Source organism: Felis catus, chromosome F2 (assembly GCF_018350175.1).
Source record: "Felis catus isolate Fca126 chromosome F2, F.catus_Fca126_mat1.0, whole genome shotgun sequence".
Classification (NCBI taxonomy): Eukaryota; Metazoa; Chordata; class Mammalia; order Carnivora; family Felidae; genus Felis; species Felis catus.
Genome location: NC_058385.1, coordinates 29,193,595 through 29,201,973, shown reverse-complemented (window position 1 = coordinate 29,201,973; position 8,379 = coordinate 29,193,595).

Genomic DNA, 8,379 nt, shown 5'->3' with positions numbered 1-8,379 from the left:
AGCAGTGGTTCTGAAGCTTGAGAGGACATCAGCCTCACCTGCAGAACTTGTTAAATAACAAAGCACTGAGCCTTACTCCCAGAGTAAGTCTACAGTGAGGCCCCAGAATTTGTATTTCTTTTTAAAAAAAAAAAAAAATTTAATGTTTATTTATTTACTTATTTTCAGACAGAGAGATAAAGTGGGGGGAGGGGCAGAAGGAGAGAGAGGGAGAGGGAGAAAATCCCAAGCAGGCTCCACACAGTCAGCACAGAGCCTGACTTGGGGCTCGAACTCATGAACTATGAGATCATGACCTGAGCCCAAGTCAAGAGTTGGATGCTTAACTGACTGAGCCACCCAGGTGCCCCAGAATTTGTATTTCTAGTAAGGTCCCTGGTTGTACTGACACTGCTGGTCTGAGGGCCACCCTTTGAGAAACACCCATCTAGAAAAGATTCCCTAATCTTTCCTAATGGTTTCCTAATCATGAGAATCACCTGGAGAACTACTCCAGACTACAAATTCCCATGCCCCCTCTGTCAGAGAGTCTGGTTCAGTGAATATAGAGAGGATCCAGGAATCTGTGTCCTTAACATGCATCCCAGATCGTTCTGTGAAAGGCAAACCTCAAAACCAAAGAGTTTGAGAACTCTGACTTGGGAGTTTCAGCCCCAGACTGACTTCTGGACACATTTAAAACTATAAAGCCCCCTTTCCCACAAACCCTGGGCCGGAGTGAGCAAAGCAGCTTGCCCTATGCCTCCTTCCCCCTTGCACATGGGACACACCTAGTCTCCTAAGGGTGAAGACTGTACCCTAGCAAGAGGCACCCCCTGGACTCTGTCCGACCAAAGCGTCCTCAGAGAGAGTGAAGAAGAAAGAGGTCGGGGGGAGGGCAGGGAGAGAGAGTGAAGAAAGTGGCCTCCTCCATTTTCAACTCATTCACCCACCCATTCATTTATTCAAAATACTTATAATGTTCTAAACTAGAACTAAACTAGAAATGGGGAATATGATTAAGCAAGTTCTGCCCCTGCTTTTAAAGACCTTATGATCTAGTAAAGGATTCACGCAAATAAATGCTACTTTCACTCATATCAACGCTCCTATTCCCTGGGATGTAGGTGACAGAGGGACACTCTAAACTCTCCCTCAGAACGAGATGAAATACAAGATTTGTGACCTACATGGTCTTCTTCCAGGCGCAGGCCCCCACCTACCACCTCAGGAAGCGGCCCTGTCATTTAGTAGCTCCACGAACCAGATGTGCCCTTTGAGAGAGCACTCAAAACAGCACACCTGTAGGCTTATTTTGGTTTGACACGCACCATTCTGTTTTCTGCCACTTCCCAGAAACTGAAATTCCCACAGGAGGAGTTGTTGCTGTGTCCCAAAGCACAGGCTACCCTGGCAGTCAGTCTAGAAAAGATGACAGTTCACCAGGGGTCCTGACCTTCCCTGAGTGGGTGCTTCTCCTTGCGACTACTCTCTCAGTCACACTGTCATCACTTCAGGAAGGGATAATAACAGCATCCCGTTGGTGCACATCTGAACTCATGAGCAATCACCCCTCATAACGAAAGCATTGTCATCCCCTTGTGGATTCCTGATAGAAGTCATCAGTCGTCTGTTTTCATCATTTTTGGTTAAAAGTAACTAAAACACTTCCCAGTGCTTCTTGTCATCCCTCCTATTAGAATGTTACAAAGGGGAGGAGCCAAGATGGCAGAACAGCCTGGAAGCTTTCTGTGTGTCTCGCGTCCATGAAATACAGCCAGACCAACACTAAAATATCCTACACACCTAGAAAACTGATTGGAGGATTAACACAACAATCTGCACTACCTGAACCACAGAATTCAGCAGGTACGCGGCGTGGAGAAGTGAACTTGAGGAGCTAGAAGGTGCAGGAAGGGAGGTCCTTTTGCGAGCTGAGAGAGGTCGGACACTGGCGGGGCGGGAGATATGGGAAAACACCCCTCCCCAAAAGCAGCTAGAGAGAAAGTGGAAAATTGGAAACAGCCGCAGGGACTAAACTAAAAAGGGAGAAATGAGAAAGGAGAAAGGAGAGGGTTTAAATTCCATTAAGACTGTAAACAAGGGGAGGGCAAAGCCTGCAACTCCACAGCTCGATACCTGGCGGTGCTCTGGTGGGAACGACGAATCCCCAGGAGCAGAATGGGGTCCGGGAGGTTCTTGGGCCACACAGGGAAAAGCGGTTCCACTGCTGGAAGGACATTTGGCAGAGACTGTTGAAGCCACCTGGTCCCAGCCCAGAAGACGGCCACATTCGCTGGTGCTGGAACCAGGTCCTTAAGGGTGAAGCCTGGTGCCGGATGTGTGTTGTGATTTTCCATAATCCCTGAAACGCTGCTCCTACACTGTCTTACAAACTTTGTCTGGGGCCGGCTGGCACCTGGCCACAGTCTTGGGGCACCGGCAGCAGCAGGGTCCCGCAAGCGTTCCTGTGTGCAGCCGGCATTCAGCCATTGCTCGGTGAGACCCTCCCGCAGAGGCACAGAACGGGTCAAAGCCTCAGTCCTTCAGAAGTAAGGGGCCGGAGAAACAGCCACATCTGAGACAAAACCCGGGAGAGCGATACTGCCTGGGGCCTGGTCACGGAGAGTGAACAAGCGGGGAGTGGACGAGAGCTGAACACGAAGACGAGTGCGTGATTGCTAATCCAGGAGAACAGACTGGATAGCTGGCTCGCGCCATTTTCACCAATCCCGCGCATGCGCATACGCACCTACGAGCCCCGCAACAATCCACCCCAGTAGGCTAGCAGCGCCATCTAGTGGACAGCAGAGCTGTTACACTGAGCCCCGCCCAACTGGTTCAACTTCGCTCTTCAAGAACACAAGTCTCACTGCCCGCTTAATTTATGGACTATAAAGAGCTACAGAGACTGACTTCTAGGGGAAAACGAAGTAATTTCAGTCCTACGTCAATCTGTTAGCAGGTTCATCTATTCAATTGTTTCTTTTTTTTTCTTTTTTCTTTTTCTCTTTTACAATTCTTTTTCTTGAATACAGAAAGAGAAAAAATTCATTTTTATTTTCAATTTTTATTTAAAAATTTTTTCTTTAATTTTTATTACTATATTTTTTACTTTTGTGTAAATTTTTTCAAATTGTACTTTTCTTCCATCATTTTATTTTAGTCTACTTCAGTGTATTCACCTTTTCAAATTTTCAAACAATTTCCTTTTTTTCTTTCTTTTTTTCTCTTTTTAGTTTCTTTTCTTTTTCTTGAATGCAGAAAGAGAAAAACTTCATTTTTACTTTCCATTTCTATTAAAAATATTTTATTTAATTTTTATTACTATATTTTTTGCTTTTATGTAAATTTTTTCAAATTCTATTTTACTTCCATTATTTTATTTTAGTCTACTACAGTGTATTCATTTTTTCAAATTTTCAAACGATTTTTTTCTTTTCTCTTTTTTCTTTTTTATCTTTTTTCTTTTTTGTTTCTTTTCTTTTTTCTTAAATACAGAAAAAAATATTTATTTTTAATTTTTATTAAAAATATTTTTCTCTAATTTTTTTCTACTATATTCTTTACTTTTGTATATATTTTTTCAAATTCTATTTTACCCCCATCATCTCATTTTAGTCTACTTCAGTGTATTCATTTTTTCAAATTCTTAAATGATTTCCTTTTTTTTTCTCTTTCCCCCCCTTTTTTTCTCTAATTTGTCAAACCACTTTAAAAACATAGACCAAAACACACCTAGGATCTAGCATCATCTATTCAATTTGTGTGTGTGTGTGTGTGTGTGTGTGTGTTTAATTTTTAATTTTAATTTTTTTAATCTTAATTTTTCTTAATTTAAATTTTTCTACCTCATTAATTCCTTTTCTCTCTTCAAAATGACAAAACGAAGGAATTCACCCCAAAAGAAGAGCATGAAGAAACGACAGCCAGGGATGTAACCAACACAGATACAAGCAAGATGTCTGAACCAGAATTTAGAATCATGATAATAAGAATACTAGCTGGTGCCGAAAATAGATTAGAATCCCTTTCTGCAGAGATAAAAGAAGTAAAAAATAGCCAGAATGAAATTAAAAATGCTATAACTGAGCTGCAATCACAGATGGATGCAGCGGCGACAAGGATGGATGAGGCAGAACAGAGAATCAGCAATGCAGAGGACAAACTTATAGAGAATAATGAAGCAGAAAAAAAGAGGGAGATGAAGGCAAAAGAGCTCAATTTAAGAATTAGAGAAATCAGTGACTCATTAAAAAGGAACAACATCAGAATCACAGGGGTCCCAGAAGAGGAAGAGAGAGAAATAGGGGTAAAAGGGTTATGTGAGCAAATCACAGCAGAAAATGTTCCTAACCTGGGGAAAGACACAGACATCAAAATCCAGGAAGCACAGAGGACCCCAATTAGATTCAACAAAAACCGACCATCAACATGGCATATCATAGTCAAATTCGCAAAATACTCAGGCAAGGAGAGAGTCATGAAAGCAGCAAGGGAAAAAAATGTCCCTAACCTACAAGGGAAGACAGATCAGGTTTGCAGCAGACCTATCCACAGAAACTTGGCAGGCCAGAAAGGAGTGGTGGGATATAGTCAATGTGCTTAATCAGAAAAATATGCAGCCAAGAATTCTTTATCCAGCAAGCCTGTCATTCAAAATAGAAGGAGAGATTAAAAATTTCCCAAACAAAAATTAAAGGAGTTTGTGACCACTAAACCAGCCCTGCAAGAAATTTTAAGGGGGACTCTCTGAGGGGAGAAAAGATGGGGGAAAAAAAAAAAAAAAAAAAAAAAAAATATATATATATATATATATATATATATATATATATAGCAAAAGCAACAAAGATTAGAAAGGACCAGAGAACACCACCAGAAACTCCAACTCTACAAGCATCATAATGGCAATAAATTCATATCTTTCAGTACTTACTCTAAACGTCAATGGACTCATTGTTCCAATCAAAAGACACAGAGTAACAGAGTGGATAAGAAAACAAGATCCATCTATATGCTGTTTACAAGACACCCACTTTAGACCTAAAGACACCTTCTGATTGAAAATAAGGGGATGGAGAACCATCTATCATGCTAGTGGTCAACAAAAGAAAGCCAGATTAGCCATACTTATATCAGACAATCTGGACTTTAAAATAAAGGCTGTATCAAGAGATGCAGAAGGGCATTATATCATAATCAAGGGATCTATCCACCAAGAAGTCCTAACAATTGTAAACATTTATGCACCAAATATGGGAAAACCCAAATATATAAATTAATTAATCAGAAACAGAAGGAAACTCATCAATAATAATACCATAATAGTCTGGGACTTCAACACTCCACTCACAGCAATGGACAGTTCATCTAATCAAAAAATCAACAAGGAAACAATGGCTTTGAATGACACACTGGACCAGATGGACTTAACAGATATATTCAGAACATTTCATCCTAAAGCAGTAGAATATACATTCTTCCCCAGTGCACATGGAATGTTCTCCAGAATAGACCATATACTGGGACACAAATCAGCCCTAAGTAAGTACAAAAAGATTGAGATCATACCGTGCATATTTTCAGACCACAACACTATGAAACTTGAAATCAACCACAAGAAAAAATTTGGAAAGCTAACAAATACTTAGAGACTCAAGAACATCCTACTAAAGAATGAATGGGCTAACCAAGCAGTTAAAGAGGAAATTAAAAAGTATATGGAAGTCAATGAAAATGATAACACCACAACCCAAAACCTCTGGGACACAGCAAAGGTGGTCATAAGAGCAAAGTACATGGCAATCCAGGCCTTCCTAAAGAAGGAAGAAAGATCTCAGATACACAACCTAAACTTATGCCTCAAGGAGCTGGAAAAAGAACAGCAAATAAAACCCCAAAACATCAGAACACAGGAAGTAATAAAGATTAGAGCAGAAATTAATGCTATCAAAACAAACAAAGAAAAAAAAAACCCCAGTAGAACAGATCAATGAAACCAGAAGCTGGTTCTTTGAAAGAATTAACAAAATTGATAAACCACTACCCAGTTTGATCAAAAAGAAAAAGGAAAGGACCCAAATAAATAAAATCAAGAATGAAAGAGGAGAGATCACAACCAACACAACAGAAATAAAAACAATAATAACAGAATATTATGAGCAATTATATGCCAATATAATGGATAATCTGGAAGAAATGGACAAATTCCTAGAAACATACACACTACCAAAGCTGAAACAGGAAGAAATCGAAAATCTTAACAGACCCATAACCAGTAAGGAAATCGAATTAGTAATCAAAACTCTGCCAAAAAACAAGAGTCCAGGGCCAGATGGCTTTCCAGGGGAATTCTACCAAACATTTAAGGAAGAGTTAACACCTATTCTCTTGAAGCTGTTCCAAAAAATAGAAATGGAAGAAAAACTTCCAAACTCTTTCTATGAAGCCAACATTATCTTGATTCCAAAACCAGACAGAGACCCCACTAAAAAGGAGAACTATAGACCGATTTCCCTGATGAACATGGATGCAAAAATCCTCAACAAGATATTAGCCCACCGGATCCAACAATACATTAAAAAAATTATTCACCACAACCAAGTGGGATTTATACCTGGGATGCAGGGCTGGTTCAATATCCGCAAAACAATTAACATGATTCATCACATCAATAAAAGACAGAACAAGAACCATATGATCCTCTCAATAGATGCAGAGAAAGAATTTGACAAAATATACCATCCTTTCTTGATAAAAACCTTCAAAAAGTAGGGATAGAAGGAGCATACCTCAAGATCATAAAAGCCATATATGAACGACCCAACGCTAATATCATCCTCAGTGGAGAAAAACTGAGAGCTTTCTCCCTAAGGTCAGGAACAAGACAGGGATGTCCACTCTCACCACTGTTATTCGACATAGTATTGGATGTCTTAGCCTCTGCAATCAGACAACACAAAGAAATAAAAGGCATCCAAATCAGCCAGGAGGAGGTCAAACTTTCACTCTTCGCAGATGACATGATACTCTACATGGAAAACCCAAAAGCTTCCACCAAAAAACTGCTAGAATTAATTACTAGAATTTAGAATTTATTAGAATTATTAGGATTTGGCAAACTTGCAGGATATAAAATCAATGCACAGAAATCAGTTGCATTCCTATACACCAACAATGAAGCAACAGAAAGAGAAATCAAGGAATTGATCCCATTTACAGTTGCACAAAAACCATAAAATACCTAGGAATAAATCTAACCAAAGAGGTGAAAAATCTATACACTGAAAACTACAGAAAGCTTATGAAAGAAATTGAAGAAGACACACAAAAAAAGGAAAAAGATTCCATGCTCCTGGATAGAAAGAACAAATATTGTTAAAATGTCGATACTACCCAAAGCAATCTATATATCCAATGCAATCCCTATCAAAGTAACGAGCATTCTTCACAGAGCTAGAACAAATAATCCTAAAATTTGTATGGAACCAGAAAAGACCCCAAATAGCCAAAGCAATCTTGGAAAAGAAAACCAAAGCAGGAGGCATCACAATCCCAGACTTCAAGCTATACTACAAAGCTGTAATCATCAAGACAGTATGATACTGGCATAAGAACAGATGCTCAGATCAATGGAACAGAATAGAGAACCCAGAAATGGACCCACAAACGTATGGCCAACTAATCTTTGACAAAGCCGGAAAGAATATCCAATGGAATAAAGACAGTCTCTTCAGCAAGTGGTGCTGAGAAAACTGGACAGTGACATGCAGAAGAATGAACCTGGACCACTTTCTTACACCAGACACAAAAAAAAACTCAAAATGGATGAAAGACCTCAATGTAAGACAGGAAGCCATCAAAATCCTCGAGGAGAAAGCAGGCAAAAATCTCTTTGATCTTGCCCGCAGGAACTTCTTACTCAACACATCTCTGGAGGCAAGGGAAACAAAAGCAAAAATGAACTACTGGGACCTCATCAAGATAAAAAGTTTCTGCACAGTGAAGGAAACAATCAGCAAAACTAAAGGGCAACCAACAGAATGGGAGAAGGTATTTGCAAATGACATATCAGATAAAGGGTTAGTATCCAAAATCTATAAAGAACTTATCACCTCAACACCCAAAAAACAAATAATCCAATGAAGAAATGGGCAAAGACATGAATAGACACTTCTCCGAAGAAGACATCCAGATGGCCACCCGACACATGAAAAAATGCTCAACATCACTCATCATCAGGAAAATACAAATCAAAACCACAGTGAGATACCACCTTACACCTGTCAGAATGGCTAACATTAACAAGTCAGGCAACAACAGATGTTGGCGAGGATACGGAGAAAGAGGATCTCTTTTGCATTGTCGGTGGGAATGCAAGCTGGTGCAGCCACTCTGGAA